The sequence below is a fragment of the Heterodontus francisci genome, chromosome 12 (assembly GCF_036365525.1).
Source record: "Heterodontus francisci isolate sHetFra1 chromosome 12, sHetFra1.hap1, whole genome shotgun sequence".
NCBI classification, from domain to species: domain Eukaryota; kingdom Metazoa; phylum Chordata; class Chondrichthyes; order Heterodontiformes; family Heterodontidae; genus Heterodontus; species Heterodontus francisci.
In genome coordinates, this window is record NC_090382.1 from 75497540 (window position 1) to 75515720 (window position 18181).

The window sequence follows — 18181 nt, forward strand, 5'->3', positions numbered from 1 at the left end:
TCCAGCACTGTAGTGTCTTCCCTAATCAGGATTGCGATCCCTCCTCTTTTTTGAACACTTTATAACCTTTTATGTTAAACGTCCAGTCATCATCATTTTAATCCACGTTTCCATTATTGCTGCTACATTATATTCCCATACTATTTGTACTTGTAGCTCACCAACCTTATTCACCACACTTTGTGCGTTTCTTGTTAGAACTGCTGAGGTCTGCGGTGAAGGAGTTTCAGGAGTTTGACTCAGTGATGATGAGGGAATATGTCCAGGTCAGGATGGTGTGTGACTTGGAGAGGAACTTGGAGTTGATGGTGCTCCCATGCATATGCTGTTCTTGTCCTCCTAGGGGGCCTGTCGAACATTTTGGGAAATATTTTGCTTGCATTACAAAAATAAATAAACAGAAAAGCAGAAATAAATGTAGCAGAATAGAAGAAGGAAGAAACAGACAGAGCTGTTGCTGCAGGGAGAGCAAATAGGAGCCACAGAAATCCCACCCAAAGTGGTGTAAACAAATCAAAGTTATGGTGTACAAGTGAGCAGATCTGTGTGGAAATGCAACTCCTGCCTTTCAAAACAATTATTTCCCTTTTATTTGGTAACCTTCAGAGCTGGACAGTTTTCTCTGTAGGTGTTTACCACAGCAGTTGTCCATCTCTTATTACAAACACTCACAACAGTCTCATGTCCCTTAATCCATATCCCTTATACTAGTCATTTCTTTCTCATTTAACTGCGACATAATGGATGCACCTGTCTCGAACCATGACTACAGTACTCACAATTCTTGCAACAACATGCTTGGAAACTGAAGGTCTAGATTGTCCAACTAAAGAAGCTTTCTTTGAAATATGCCTGACACTAAGGTGGATCTTATAGCCTTAGTTTTTAAATGAGGGACAGGACCATTTCCGGGTCCTGACCCCGATAGTTTATGACACTACAGTGCTTATTGGAGGTGGCTAATTAGCAGCCCCCTCCAATTAAAGAGGGCCAATGGAAGCGCCCAAGGCTCTCGGCTGCCAGCAGCCCCACCAGGAGAGGTGAATACTGCCACTATCGGTGGGGGAAAGCAAGGACATCTCAAGGTGAAGATGCTCTCTGAAGACTTCAAATAAAGGTTAAAATAATTTTAGGGAATGAAGCTAGGAAGGTGGAAGGGCTATCAGTTGTGGGACATTTTGATGGAACTCATAGATTTAGGATAGTTGTGGAAAAGGACAAGGATAGGCCAGGAATAAATGTTCTCAATTTGGGAAAGATAATTTTACTCAGCTGAAATAGGATTAGCTATAGTGCACTGGAAGCAGCTACTTGAAGATAAATCAGTGCCATATCGGTGGGAGGCATTCAAGTTAAGAGCAAATTATACAACCACAGAATTGTTACAGCGCAGAAGGAGGCAGTTTGGCCCATTGTGTTTGCACCAGCTCTCCAAAAGAGCAATTCACTTAGTGTCATTCCCCTGCTTTCTCCCCGTAACCCTGCATGTTCTTCCTTCTCATATATCTGTCTAATTCCCTTTTGAATGCTTCAATTGAACCTGCTTCCACCACACTCTCAGGCAGTGAATTCCAGACCTTAACCACTCTCTGTGTGAAAAAGTTTTTCCTCATGTCACTTTTTCTTCTCTTACCAAATACTTTAAATATGTCCATATGTCCCGTTTTGTTCTTGATCCTTTCACGGGTGGGAACAGTTTCTCGCTATCTACTCTATCCAGACCTTCATGATTTTGAATACCTCTATCAAATCATCTCTCAGCCTTCTCTTCTCCAAGGAAAACAGTCCCAACTTCTCCAATGTTATTTTTATAACTGAAATTCCTCTTTGCTGGAACCATTCTCGTGAATCTTTTTTGTACTCTCTCCAATGCCCTCATATCTTTCCTAAAGTGCGGTGCCCAGAACTGGACACAGTACTCCAGCTGAGGCTGAACTAGTGTCTTTTATAAGTTCGACATCCTTGCTCTTGTACTCTGTGCCTGTTATGACCAGGTGAGAAGTGTGTCTAGGAGTCTTTTGCTGTCTTTACCTGGTCTTATTGTAACAGGGTTTTAATTTTAAACACACTGTGTCCTGAGCTTCCCTTTTTGTGAATCTTTGTTCACAGCTTTCCAATTATAGGACAAAGAAACCAATTCACACAGGTTTTCTGAGGTTTAAAGAAGAAAGATGACATTTTATTAAAACTTAAACTTAGACTCTAATACAATTAACGCCAATGGATATACGATGTGCCCACGCTAGCATGCACATGCGATACATACATGCAAGTAGGGAAAGACAAGAGGAGAGGAAAATATATTCGAGAGGGGTTTGAGGCAATATCCGAAGAGTTTCTTGTTTACTTGTGCTTTGAGCTCACTTGCTTGTAGTTCGTCTTGCTGTTCGTCGGGGCCCAGTGTTCTTCTTAAACCTTGTTCACGTAGGAGACTTTTCTCTCTTTGAGGTTCATGTATTTTCACAAGATTCACTTCTGTGGGAAAGAGATGCAGGCAGGCAGGACTGGAGAGGAAGTTCTGTTCCAACTGGGAGCACACTCTGTTTGTTTTCTCTGAGTTCAAATCCTCTGTTGGAAGTTGAAATTCAAAACCTCCAACAGTCAATCAGTCATGTCACCAAAACTGGTCTGACCACTTCTTCTGTGTATTGGGGAAGCAATTACTGGTTCCCCATTGTTCCAACACTGTCTGTTACTATTCAAATGTCTTTCTAGTCAGGGGCTGGCAATTTTAATTTTTAATGTTCATGTGCCTCAGTCTTGGCAGGTGGGAGGTTTGCCTGACAGTGCCCCTATTAATAAATCCCAGGATACTGTATGCTTTATTAACTGCTCTCTCAACCTGTCCTTCCACCTTCGATGACTTATGTACATATACATCCAGGCCCCTCTGCTCCTCCATCCCCTTTAGAATTGTACACTTTATATTGTCTCTCCATGTTCTTCCTACTAAAATGAATCACTTCACATTTCTCTGCATGGAACTTCATCTGCCACCCGTCCGCCCATTCCACCAACTTGTCTATGTCATTTTGAAGTTCTACAATATCCCTCTCACAATTCGCAATGCTTCTACATTTCGTATCATCTGCAAACTTTGAAACGGTGCCCTGTACACCAAGGTCTATGTCATTAATATGTATCAGGAAAAGCAAGGTTCCAACACTAACCCCTGGGCAACTCCACTACAAACCTTCCTCCAGCCTGAAAAACATCCATTAACCACTATTCTTTGTTTCCTGTCAGTCAGCCAATTCTGTATCCATGTTGTCAATGTTCCTTTTATTCCATGAGCTATAACTTTGCTCATAAGTCTGTTGTGTTCCCTTAAAGAAAAAGGGTGGGACTAACAAATCCAGAGCCCTCTTGATGTCAAGGGGTTTAAAGGAGAGGATAAAGAAAAAAAAAGGGAAGCTTATGACAAATACTGAGGGCTCAATACTGCAGAAAACCTAAAGGAGTATAAAAATGAAATTTAGAAAGCAAAGAGAGAGTATGAAAAAATACTGAAAGTAAAATCAAGGAAAACACCAAAGATTTGTTATAAATACAAAAAAGCAATAGCTAAAAAAAGAGTGGAGTTTATTAGGAACCATAAGAGTAACCTGTGTGTGGAGGCAGAGGACATTAGTATGATTCTTAATAAATACTTTGCATCTGTTTTCACAAAAGAGAAGGGTGTTACAGACATTGCAATCAGGGAGGAGAAGTGTGAAATATTAGATGCAATTAGCATAGTGAGTGAGGAAGTATTAAGGGGTTAAACATCTTTGAAAGTGCATAAATCCCCAGGACTGGACAAAATGTATTCTAGACCGTTAAGGGAAGCAAGAGAAGAGATAACAGAGGCTCTGACCATTATTTTCCAGATATCTTTGGATACAGGTGTTTTGTCAGAGGGCTGGAGGACAGCTAACATTGTACCATTGTTTAAAAAGGGAGAAAGAGATAGACTGAGCAATTACAGGCCAGTCAGCCTAAACTCATGGTGGAAAAAAATTCTGAAGGAAACGATAAATCGTCATTTAGAAAAGCACGGTTAATCAAAGACAGTCAGTACGGATTTGTTAAGGGAAGGTCATGTGTACCTGACTAACATGATTGAATTTTTTTGAGGTGGTAACAAGGAGGGTCAATGAGAGCAGTGCATTTGCTGTAGTTTCTATGGATTTTAACAAGGCTTTTGATAAGGTCCCACAAGGCAGACCGATGAAGAACGTAAAAGCTCATGGGATCCAAGGCAAAGTGGCAGGTTGGATCCAGAATTGGCTCAGAGGCAGGAAGCATAGGATAATGGTTGATGGGTGTGTTTGTGACTGGAAGGCTATTTCCAGTGGGGTTCCACGTGGTGCAATACTAGGTCCCTTGCTTTTTGTGGTATATATCAATGAGTTGGACTTAAGTAGGGGGTATGATTAAAAAGTTTGCAGCCGATACAAAAATTGGTTATATGGTTGATAATGAAGAAGAAAGCGGTGACTGCAGGAAGATATCAAAGGTCAGGTGGGCGGAACAGTGGCAAATGGAGTTCAATCTGGAGAAGTGTGAGGCAATGCATTTAGGGAAGACTAACAAGGCAAAGGAATACACAATAAATGTTAGGATACCGAGAAGTGCCAAGAGGGACCTTGGAGTGTATGTTCAAAGAGCCCTGAAGGTAATAGACACGTAGATAAAGTGGTCAAGAAGGCACATGTGATGCTTGCTTTTATTAGACAAGGCATAGAATATAAGGGCTGATAGATTATGCTAGAACTATGTAAAACACTAGTTGGGCCACAGCTGGAGTACTGCATGGTGTTCTAGTCACCACACTATTGGAAAGATCTGATTGCCCTATAGTAGGTACAGAGTAGATTTACAAGGATGTTGCCTGGACTGGAGCATTTTAGTTAAGAAGATTTGATAGGCTCATGTTGTTTTCTTTGTAACCAAGGAGGCTGAGGGGAGACCTAACTGAAGTGTATAAAATTATGAGGGGTCTCAATCGAGTGGATAGAAAGACCCTATTTCCCTTGGTTGAGGGGTCCATAAACAGGGGCATAGATTAGGGTAAGAGATGGGAGGTTTAGAGGGGATTTGAGGGAAATTATTTCACCCAGAGTGTGGTGGGGATCTGGAGCTCACTGCCTAAAAGGATGGTAGAGGTAGAAACCCTCATGATATTTAAAAAGTACTTGGGATATACATTCGAAGTTCCGTAACCTACAAGGATACGAACCAAGAGTTGGAAAGAGGGATTAAGCTGACAGCCAGCTCAGCAACAATGGGCAGAATGGCCTCCTTCCATGCTGCAAATTTCTGTTATTCTATGATTCAGCTCATGTGTGCCACAATGGCTCAGGGCTATGAGCACATGAGCTCCTCCAAAGAAAGAGTGGCCAACCAGTGCATGAACTGCACACTGCCACATTATATAGCCTGGACCAGTTAGTGGCATTGGTGGCCCAAAGATGCTTGGTTGAGATGCCAATTGTGTCCCAGCTGGTTCTCCCCTCCAGCCATCTGGAGTGCCAGCTAAGGGCTGAAGATGTCACCGAGGAGGTTAAGGGTGCCAACCATCATGGGGCACCTTCATCATCCTTGGCCTCTTTGATTTCTGTGACAGTGGGAGTATCTGTGCAGCAGGTCCAAGTGAAGGAGCTTGCCCCTGCAATGATGCAGGTGCAGCAGTCTCTGGAGAGACCGCCAGGGGCACCTCCAGGACAAGGATCACCGCCACAGGCATCTTAGCTGCATGCCGACTAGTGAGCAGGCTGCCTTCCCCTCCTCTGAGGCCATAAGGGGAACACCGCGTAGAAGTGGCTGAGTGCAGTGCCACCACGCCGCATGGAACACTAATTGGGTGACTGTCTGTCTTCTTGATGTAACTGAGCACTCCTTTCCTTTCTGAGCACAATGCAAATGATGACATTTGAAGCCACATGTCTGAGACTCCTTTCTTTTGATGGTGGGACAAGAAAAGAGACATGAGTTGGTAAAGGAGATCAAGGGTACCTCAAAGGTGACGACACAACCTCTGGGCAGACGTGCTTCCTTCATTGACGGTAAGAGTTTACATATTCCAGGCTATGCTTTCAATGGAAGTGTTAGCACAGATACCTGAGAGTGAGTTCCTTACCATACCCTTTATCCTGGGTTACAGGGGCTCCGTTGAAACGTTCCTGAATAAGATGATCCCTGACATTCGTGGCATCCTGATGAGACCTTGGAGACCTGTGCCGTGCCTGGCCACCTCTCTGTATAGCTGGAGCACCTCGGTATTGTGCACCTTCTTCCTTTTCCACTTCCTCAAAATGGGAATTCCTAGAAATAGGAAGATAGTGCAGCTAAACACGTGGCTGAGCAGCTGGTGTAGAAGGGAGGGTTTCAGATATCTGGACCATTGGGCTCTCTTCAGGGACAGATGGGACCTGGACAAGAAGGACGGGTTGCATCTAAACTGGAAGGGCACTAATATCCTGGCTGCAAGGTTTGCTAGCGTCACTCGGGAGGGTTTAAACTAGTGTGGCAGGGGGGTGGGAACCAGAGCAGTAGGACAGCAAGTGAAATAAGTGAAGAGGACATAGTAAATAAGGCCAGTAGGACTAAGAGGAAGAGCAGGCAGGGAGATGTTGCTGAGCACAGCGGGACTGGTGGTCTGAAGTGCACTTGTTACAATGCGAGAAGTATAACAGGTAAGGCAGATGAACTTAGAGCTTGGATTAGTACTTGGAAATATGATGTTGTTGCTATTATAGAGACTTGGTTGAGGGAAGGGCAGGATTGGCAGCTAAATGTTCCAGGCTTTAGAAGCTTCAGGCGGGATAGAGGGGGATGTAAAAGGGGTGGAGGAGTTGCATTACTGGTTAAGGAGAATATCACAGCTGTACTGCGGGAGGACACCTCAGAGGGGTCATGCAGCGAGGCTATATGGGTGGAGCTCAGGAATAGGAAGGGTGCAGTCACGATGTTGGGGGTTTACTACAGGCCTCCCAACAGCCAGCGGGAGGTAGAGGAGCAGATATGTAGACAGATTTTGGAAAGATGTAAGGTAACAGGGTTGTGGTGGTGGGTGATTTTAACTTCTCCAATATTGACTGGGACTCACTTAGTGCTAGGGGCTTGGATGGGGCAGAATTTGTGAGGAGCATCCAGGAGGGCTTCTTGAAACAGTATGTAGATAGTCCAACTAGGGATGGGGCCATTCTGGAAGTGGTATTGGGGAATGAGCCAGGCCAGGTGGTCGAAGTTTTAGTGGGGGTGCATTTCGGGAGCAGTGACCATAATTCCATAAGTTTTAAGGTACTTGTGGATAAGGATAAGAGTAGTCCTCGGGTGAAGGTGCTAAATTGGGGGAAGGCTAATTATAACAATATTAGGCAGGAACTGAAGAATTTAGATTGGGGGTGGCTGTTTGAGGGTAAATCAACATCTGACATGTGGGAGTCTTTCAAACGTCAGCTGATTATAATCCAGGACCAGCATGTTCCTGTGAGGAAGAAAGACAAGTTTGGTGAGTTTCGGGAACCTTGGATAACACGGGATATTGTGAGCCTAGTCAAAAAGAAAAAGGAAGCATTTGTAAGGACTGGAAAGCTAGGAACCGATGAAGCACTTGAGGAATATAAAGACAGTAGGAAGGAACTTAAGCAAGGAGTTAGGAGGGCTAAAAGGGGTCATGAAAAGTCATTGGCAAACAGGATTAAGGAAAATCCCAAGGCTTTTTATACATATATAAAGAGCAAGAGGGTAACCTGGGAAAGGGTTGGCCCACTCAAGGACAGAGATGGGAATCTATGTGTGGAGCCAGAGGAAATGGGCGAGGTGCTAAATGAGTACTTTGCATCAGTATTCACCAAGGAGAAGGACTTGGTGGATGATGAGCCTAGGGAAGGGAGCGCAGATAGTCTCAGTCATCTCATTATCAAAAAGGGGGAGGTGTTGGGTGTCTTGCAAAGCATTAAGGTAGATAAGTCCCCAGGGCCTGATGGGATCTACCCTAGAATACTGAGGGAGGCAAGGGAAGAAATTGCTGGGGCCTTGACAGAAATCTTTGCATCCTCATTGGCTACAGGTGAGGTCCCAGAGGACTGGAGAGTAGCCAATGTTGTTCCTTTGTTTAAGAAGGGTGGCAAGGATATTCCAGGAAATTATCGGCTGGGGAGCCTTACGTCAGTGGTAGGGAAACTATTAGAGAGGATTATTCGGGACAGGATTTACTCCCATTTGGAAACAAACAAACTTATTAGCGAGAGACAGCATGGTTTGCCAAGGTCCCGCATGGCAGACTGGTACAAAAGGTGAAGTCACACGGGATCAGAGGTGAGCTGGCAAGATGGATACAGAACTGGCTCGGTCATAGAAGACAGAGGGTATCAGTGGATGGGTGTTTTTCTGAATGGAGGGATGTGACTAGTGGTGTTCCGCAGGGATCAGTGCTGGGACCTTTGCTGTTTGTAGTATATATAAATTATTTGGAGGAAAATGTAGCTGGTCTGATTAGTAAGTTTGCGGACGACACAAAGGTTGGTGGAGTTGCCGATAGTGATGAGGATTGTCAGAGGATGCAGCAGGATATAGATCAGTTGGAGACTTGGGCGGAGAAATGGCAGATGGAGTTAAATCCGGACAAATGTGAGGTAATGCATTTTGGAAGGTCTAATGCAGGTGGGAGGTATACAGTAAATGGCAAAACCCTTAGGAGTATTGACAGGTAGAGAGATCTGGGCGTACAGGTCCACAGGTCACTGAAAGTGGCGATGCAGGTGGATAAGGTAGTCAAGAGGGCATACAGCATGCTTGCCTTCATCGGTCGGGGCATAGAGTATAAAAATTGGCAAGTCATGTTGCAGCTGTACAGAACCTTAGTTAGGCCACACTTAGAATATTGCGTGCAATTCTTCTCGCCACACTACCAGAAGGACGTGGAGGCTTTGGAGAGGGTACAGAGGAGGTTTACCAGGATGTTGCCTGGTCTGGAGGGCATTAGCTATGAGGAGAGGTTGGAAAAACTCAGATTGTTTTCATTGGAACGACGGAGGTGGAGGGGCGACATGATGGAGGTTTACAAAGTTATGAGCAGCATGGACAGAGTGGATAGTCAGAAGTTTTTTCCCAGGGTGGAAGAGTCAGTTACTAGGGGACATAGGTTTAAGGTGCGAGGGGCAAAGTTTAGAGGGGATGTGCGAGGCAGGTTTTTTACACAGAGGGTGGTGAGTGCCTGGAACTTGCTGCCAGGAGAGGTGGTGGAAGCAGATACGATAGCGACATTTAAGAGACATCTTGACAAATATATGAATAGGAAGGGAATAGAGGGATATGGGCCCCGGAAGTGCAGAAGGTGTTAGTTTAGGCAGGCATCAAGATCGGTCCAGGCTTGGAGGGCTGAAAGGCCTGTTCCTGTGCTGTACTCTTCTTTGTTCTTTGTTCTCTTACACATCCTGCGCCTCCTCTTCCTCTGATGAGCTGTCTCCTTCTAGGGTCTCACCATCCTCAAGGTCCACACCTCTCTAGGGTCAGAGCGAGCAAGCCAGAGAGACAACTGGGCTGGGGACCCGCAGATAAAAGCAGCGGTATGGAGTCAATGGGACTCAGAGCAAGACAGCGTTCAAAAAAAGGGGAAAAAAAATCAAAGTGTGATTTTTTTAATTCTTTCATGGAATATGAGTGTCACTGGCAAGGCCATCCCTAATTTCCCTTGAGAAGATGGTGCCTTTTTGATCCACTGTAGTCCATGTGATGTAGGTACACCCACAGTGCTGTTAGGGAGGGAGTTCCAGTATTTTGACCCAGAGATGGTGAAAAAGCGGTGATATAGTTTTAAGTCAGGATGGTGTGTGGCTTGGAGGGGAACTTGCAGGTGGTGGTAGTCCCATGCGTTTTAAGTGTTGTTGGAGTGGAACTCATCCAGATGTCACAGGAAAGCAGGCAAGGGATTGGTTGGTGAAATATTCTCTTTTTCTCTCTCTCAACTCGGGCATTCATTTAAACTATGAGCTGGGAAATTAATAATTTAAATTGGGTAAGTATAACAGTAGGTGAATTCATAGGAGTATTAGCACAGAGCAGGTCTAGAGGCATTAATTAAAATGCATAGTGAAGTAAGGTACTCACTAGATTATAAAAGAGGGAATAGAGATTTTTTTTTAAACCATGCATGGGCAGCCGAGATGTGCTGGGAACTTCAGGACATTTCATGTGTCTTGGGTGAAACGTGTGTTTGAAGTGTTTCCAGCTGCTTGAGCTGGAGCTCAGGATTTCTGAGCTTGAGGGGCAGCTGGAGTCACTGCGGAGCATCAGGGAGGATGAGAGTTTCTGGATCGTATGTTCCAGGAGGTGGTCAACCCCAGTGACAGGTCAGGATAATAGATGGGTAGCCATCTAGAAGAGTAGGTACTGGCTGGATGTGCTGGAGTCTTCAGGGTGTGCGCTACTCTCAAACTGGTACTGGCCATTGGAGACTGCTGGGAGAGACAACACCTTGAAGGAATGAAGTCCAGACCATGGTACCAATGGGCACAGGAGGGAATAGCAAAGAGTAGAAATGAACCCGTTATAGACGATTCCATAGCTATGGGGACAGACAGGCATTTCTGTAACCATCATTATGCGTCCTGCATGGTGTGTTGCCTCGCTGATGGTAGGGTAAAGACATCACAGAAGGGTGCAAAATATTCTGCAGGGGGAAAAGAATGAGCTAGAAGTTGTGGTTCACATCAGTACCAATGACATAGAGAGGGCAGGTATTGACGTCCTACAGTTAGACTTTCAGGAGCTATGGAAGAAGTTAAAAAGTAGGACCTTGATGATAGTAATCTCTGGATTACTCCCAGCGCCATGCGATAGTGAGAGTAGAAATAGGAAGAGAGGGAGGACAATGTGTGGCTTAAGACATGGTTCAGGAGGGAGGGCTTCAGATTCTGGGGCCATTGGGATGAGTTCTGCGGTAGGAGACACCTATTCAAAAGGGACAGGTTGCACTGCAACAGGACTGGGACCAAAGTCCTTGTGGGGAGTTTCACTAGTGTAGTTGAGGAGAGTTTAAACTAAATTGGCAGGGAGTTGGGCACCAACATATAGAAGTAAAAAAGAGGAATAAGGTGCATAAAGGAGTATGAGTGTTGGATAATAATAGAGAAGCAATTTGGGATAGGCAACAAATGCTGGCCTTGCCACATCCCATGAAAGAATAAAAAAAAGCACCATAATGAGATTGGAGCAGACTAAGAAGGACTATGAGGAATAAAAGGATAGGTTTAGAATGCACGTATGTAAACACACAAAGTGTGGTGAATAAGACTGGTGAGCTGCAAGCACAAATAGTCATGTGGGAAGATGATGTAGTGGCAATAACGGAAACATGTCTTAACATTGGCAAGTACTGGGTGCTTAACATTCATGGATATCAAGTGTTCAGAAAAGATAGGGAAGAAAATGGGAGAAGGGTGGCAGTACTGATTAAAGAGTACATTGTGGTGTCGGAAAGGGAGAGCGTCTTTGAGTGGGCAAGAAGACAATCCATTTCGTTAGAGTTGAAAAGCTAAAAGGAGATGATCATGCTATTGGAGTATTCTATAGGCCTCCAAATAGTGAAAGATAGAGGAGGAAATCTGCAGGTAAATGTGCAAAAACTATAGAGTAGTGATATTGGGGACTTTAAAGACCTAAATATCGATTGGGATAATGTTGGAGTAAAGCGTACGGAAAGGGAAGAATTTCTGAAATATCTTTAGGAGAACTTCCTTGACCAGTATATTCTCGGTCCTACGAAGAAGGAAGCATTGCTGGATCTGGTGCTAGAGAATGAAGTGGGCCAAGTGGACCAAGTACCTGTGGGGGAACACCTTGGTAAGAATGATCATTGTATCATAAGATTTAGATTAGTAATGGAGAAGAGCAAGGAACAACCTAAAATAGAACTTATAAATTGGAAGAGGGCTAACTTCAATGGGATTGAGGGGATCTAACCAAGGTAAAATTGAACCAAATGCTGACAGGAAAAATTATAACTGAACGATGGGTGATCTTTAAGGTGGAGATGTTTCAGGTACAGGCTGGGCACATTCCAACAAGGGTAAACGGTAACGGAACAAACGCCAGTGCTCCTTGGATGACAAGGGAGATAGAGAATATGATGAAACAAAAAATGAGGGTCACAAAAACAAGAAATGCTGGAATCACTCAGCAGGTCTGGCAGCATCTGTGGAAAGAGAAGCAGAGTTAATGTTTCGGGTCAGTGACCCTTCTTCGGAACTGGGAAAATGAGGGTGTTTGATGCATGTCAGGTGAATTCTTCAAGTGAGAACCAGGCTAAGTACAATGAGTTGAGAGGGGAAGCAAAGTGGAAAATAAGACTGTCAAAGAGAGAATATGAGAATAGAATGGCAGTTAACATAAAACAGAACACTAAAATCTTTTACCGGTTTGTAAATAGTAAGCGAGTAGTGAGAAGTGGGGTTGGTCCTATTAGGGGCAAAGAAGGTGATATATGCTTAGAGGCGCAGGGCAAGGCTAAGATGCTTAATGTGTGCTTTGTATTGATGTTTACTAAAGAAGACGATGCCAACAAAATATCGGTAGAAGTGGAGGGATGTTGGAGGTAATGGATGGGGTGAAAATTGATAGACAGGATGTATTGGAAAGGTTGGCTATGCTTAGAATGGACAAGTCTGGATGACTTGCATCCCAGGTTGGTAAAGGACGTGGGAGTGGAGATAGTGAAAGGGCTTGCCATAATCTTCCAATCCTGCCTGATACGGTGGGTGGGGGGCAGGTGAGTGGGTGCCAAAGGATTGGAGTGCGGAAAATCAACAGGCACTTGGAGAGGTTTGAGTTAATTAAGAATAGCCAGCAGGGATTTGTAAAAGGGAGATTGTGTTTGACTGATGTAATTGAGTTTTTTGATGAAGTAACAGAGAAGGTTGATGAAAGGAATGCAATGGCTGTTGTCTATGTTGGTTTTAAAGAAAACATTTGACAAAGTACCAGATAAAAGGCTGGTTATCAAAATTAAGGCTCATAGGAGATTTAGTGTCAACTTGGATAATAAATTGGCTTAAGGACAAAAAGCGAGTCGTGGTAAATGGTTGTTTTTCAGACTGGAGGATGGTAGGCAGTGGTGATTTCCAAGGGTCAATGCTAGGATCCCTATATATATGCTTAGAGGCACAGGGCAAAGGTAAATTACATAATATACATATAAATGACTTGGATATTGGAATACAGAGTAACATTTCAAAATTTGCCGATGATATCAAACTTAGAGTTGTGGCAAACAGTGAAAATGATACCAATCGAATGGAACAGGACATAGGTAGGCTAGTGAAATGGGCAGACAAGCAGCAGATAGAATTTAATACAGAGAAGTGTGAGGTGATGCAGTTTGGCAGAAGGGATAGGGAGAGGCAATATAGACTTAATGGCACAGTTGTAAAGAGTGCACAGAGACAGAGGGACCTTGGAGTTCAGGTGTATAGATCTTTGAAAGTGGCAGACAGTAGTTAGCAAAGCATATAGGATATTGGGCTTCATAATGGTATTGATTACAAAAGCAAGGAAGTTATGCTGAACCTTTATAAAGCTCTGGTTGAGTCACAACTAAAATATTGTGTCCAGATTTGTTCATCATACTTTAGCAAGTATGTGAAGGTCCTTGTAAGGATCCAGAGGAGATTACCAGAATGGTTCCAGGGATGAGGGACTTTATCTACAATGTTAGGTTGGAGAAGCTGGAGCAAAGGAAATTGAGGGGAGATTTGATAGAGGTGTAGAAGGTTATGACAGGTTTAGATAAGGTTGACAAAGAAAAGCTGTTCCCATTAGCTGATGGTACAAGGACTAGGGGACACAGATTTAAGATTTAGAGTCATACAGCACAGAAACAGGCCCTTCAGCCCATTGTGTCTGTGCTGGCCATCAAGCACCTACCTATTCTAATCCCATTTTCCAGCACTTGGCCCATAGCCTTTTATGCTATGGCGTTTCAAGTGCTCATAAATACTTAAATACTTTTTAAATGTTGTGATGGTTCCTGCCTCTAACACCTCTTCAGGCAGTGCGTTCCAGATTCCAACCACCCTCTGAGTGAAATAATTTTTCCTTAAACCCCTCTAAACCTTCTGCCTCTTACCTTAAATCTATGCCCCTTGGTTATTGATCCCTCTGCTAAGGCAAAATGTTTCTTTCTATCTAATCTATCAATGCCCCTCATAATATTGTATACCTCAATCATGTCCCTCTTCCGCCTTCTCTGCTCTAAGGAAAAGAACCCTCGCCTTTTCAGTCTCTCTTCATAGCTGATATGCTCCAGCCCAGGCAACATCCTGGTGAATCTCCTCTGCACCCTCTCCAGTGCAATCACATCCTTCCTATAGTGTGGTGACCAGAACTGTACACAGTACTCTAGCTGTGGCCGAACTAGCATTTTATACAGCTCCATCATAACCTCCTTTTCTTATATTCTATGCCTCAGATAATAAAGGTAAGTATCCCATATGCCTTCCTAACCACCTTATCTACCTGTGCTGCTGCCTTCAGTGATGTATGGACAATTACACCAAGGTCCCTCTGACCTGTACTTCCTAGGGTCCTACCATCCATTGTATATTCCCTTGCCTTGTTAGTCCTCCCAAAATGCATCAACTCACACTTTGCAGGATTAAATTCCATTTGGCACAGCTCCGCCCATCTTACCAGCCCATCTATATCGTCCTGTAATCTAAGGCTTTCCTCTTCACTATTTACGACTCCACCAATTTTCGTGTCATCCACAAACTTACTGATCATACCTCCTATATTCACGTCTAAAGCATTAACGGACACTACAAACAGCAAGGGTCCCAGCACCGATCCCTGCGTTACACCACTGGTCACAGGCTTCCACTCGCAGAAACAACCCTCGACCATCACCCTCTGCCTCCTGCCACTACGCCAATTTTGGATCCAATTTGCCAAATTGCCCTGGATCCCATGGGCTCTTACCTTCTTAACCAACCTCCCATGCGGGACCTTATCAAAAGCCTTACTGAAGTCCATGTAGACTACATCAACTGCTTTACCCTCATCTACACATCTAGTCACCTCCTTGAAAAATTCAATCAGGTTAGTTAGACACGATCTCCCCCTGACAAATCCATGCTGACTATCCTTGATTAATCCCTGCTTCTCCAAGTGCAGATTAATCCTGTACCTCAGAATTTTTTCCAATAGTTTCCCAACCACTGATGTTCGACTCACTGGCCTGTAATTACCTGCTTTATCCTTGGTACCCTTCTTGAATAATGATACCACATTTGCTGTCCTCCTGTCCTCTGCAACCTCTGCTGTGGCCAGAGAGGATTTGAAAATTTGTGTCATAGCCCCTGCTATCTCCTCCCTTGCCTCACATAACAGCCTGGGATACATCTCATCTGGGCCTGGGGATTTATCCACTTTTAAACCTGCTAAAACAGCTAATACCTCATCCCTTTTAATACTAATATATTCAAATATATCACAATCCCCCTCCATAATCTCTACACCTACATCTCCATCGTGAAAACAGATGAAAAGTAATCATTTAAAACCACACATATATCCTCTGGCTCCACACACAGATTGCCACTTTGGTCCCGAATGGGCCCTACTCTTTCCTTGCTTATCCTCTTGCCCTTAATATACTTATAAAATGCCTCAGGATTTTCCTCTTTCTTGCCCGCCAGTGTTCTTTCATGTCCCCTCTTCGCTCTCCTAATTACTTTTTTAAGTACCCCCCTACACTTTCCATACTCCTCAAGTACCTCCGTTGTTTTCTGCGCTCTGAATCTGCCATAAGCCTCCTTTATTTCCTGATGCAATCTTCTATATCTCTTGACATCCAGGGTTCCCTGGACTTGTTGGTCCTACCCTTCACCTTAACGGGTACATATTGGCTCTGAACTCTCACTATTTCCTTTTTGAATGACTCCCATTGGTCTGATGTAGACTTTCCTACAAGTAGCTGCTCCCAGTCCACTTTGGCCAGATCCTGCTTTATCGTACTGAAATCGGCCTTCCTCCAATTCAGTACCTTTATTTCCGGTCCGTCTTTGTTCTTTTCCATAACGCCCTTGAATCTTACAGAGTTATGGTCACTATCCCCGAAATGCCCCCCCACTGACACTTCTACCACTTGTCCAGCTTCATTCCCTAAGATTCGATCCAGTACCACCCCTTCTCTTGTAGGACTTTCTACGTACTAGCTCAAAACACTCCTGTATGCATTTTAAGAATTCCCTCCGCTTTAAGCCTTTTGCACTAAGACTATCCCAGTTGATAATCGGGAAGTTGAAATCCCCTTCTATTATTACCCTATTATTTTTACACCTCTCTGAGATTTGCCTACATAACTGCTCCTCTATTTCTCCCTGACTGTTTGGAAGCCTGTAGTACACTCACAGCCAAGTGAATGCCCCCTTTTTGTTTTTAAGTTCTACCCATATGGCCTCATTTGAGGAATCTCCTGATATCATCCCTCCTTACTGCAGTAATTGTCTCCTTGATCAATAGTGCAATACCACCTCCTCTTTTATCCCCTCCCCTGTCACTCCTGAAGATTCTATACCCTGGAATATTGAGCTGCCAGTCCTGCCCTTCCCTCAACCAATACTCTGTGACAGCAATACTATCATAATCCCATGTGCTAATCAATGCCCTCAATTCATCTGCCTTACTAATAAAACTCCTTGCATTAAAATAGATGCAATCCAGCTGTGCATTTTTCACTTGTGCCTTAACAGGTCGATATTTTCTCTGCCTTCTGGACTGACTGTTTCGCTTCTATATTTGACTATGCATCACCCCCTACTGTACCTCACTCTGTGTCCCATCCCCCTGCCAAATTAGTTTAGACCTTTCCCAAAAGCACTAGCAAACCTCCCAGAAAGGATGTTGGTCCTGTTCCGGTTCAGGTTCAGGTGCAACCCGTCCAACTTGTACCGGTCCCACCTTTGCTAAAAACAGACCCAGTGATCCAAGAAACTAAAGCCCTCCCGCCTGCACCATCTCTGCAGTCACGTATTCATCTGCTCTATCCTCCTATTGCTATATTCACTAGCACGTGGCATCAGGAGTAATCCAGAGATTACAACCTTTGAGATCCTGCTTTTTAATCTGCCACCTAGCTCCCTAAATTCTTGTTGCAGGACCTCATACCTCTTTCTACCTATGTTGTTGGTACCAATGTGTACCACGACCTCTGACTGTTCACCCTCCCCTTCAGAATGTCCTGCAGCCGCTCCGTGACATCCTTGACCCTAGCACCAGGGAGGAAACATACCATCCTGAAGTCACGTTCCCGGTCACAGAAATGCCTGTCTGTACCCCTTACGATAGAATCCCCTATCACTATAGCTCTCCCACTCCTTTTCTTCCCCTCCTGTGCAGCTGAGCCTCCCATGGTGCCACAGACTTGGCTCTTGCTGCATTCCCCTGAGAAGTTATCTCCCCCAACAGTATGCAAAGCGGAAAATCTGTTAGATAGGGAGATGGACCCAGGGGACTCCTGCACTACCTGCCTAGTTCTTCTACTCTGCCTGGCGATCACCCATTCCCTTTCTGCCTGAGCAGTCTTTACCTGCGGTGTGACCACCTCCCTGTACGTGCTACCACAATGTTCTCAGACTTGCGGATGCTCCACAATGTCTCCAGATCTGAAACGCAGTTTTCCAGTAGCTGCAGCTGGAGACACTTCCTGCACACGTGTTCGCCCTGGACACTGGAAGTGTCCCTAACTTCCCACATTGCACAGGAGGAGCACTCCACGCTGCCGAGCGGCCCTGCCATGACTTGCCCTTAATTTATCCCCTTAAATTACCCAACAATTAGATTATTTACACTAGGGACCTTGATTCCTTAAAAAAAAAGACCTAATATATTTTTAAAAACTGTAACCTTTCCCTTTACTTTAGTTACTTTCGAGTTATTCCCTAACAGCAGTGACTCACCAACCAATCAACTTGCAGCTTTCCTGTGACGTCACTGTTGGCTTTTTTTTTCAAAACTCTGGCGCGCTTGATGAGGTCCGACTGCTCTCCGCTTCTGAAGGTAAGTGAAGGCCATGAGCCTCGTGCTGGATTTATCCGCTCCCCGTTCTCGGCGTTTCCACACAGGTCCGACTGCTCTCCGCTCCTGAAGGTAAGTGAAGGCCACGAGCCTCGCGCTGGATTTATCCGCTCCCGGTTCT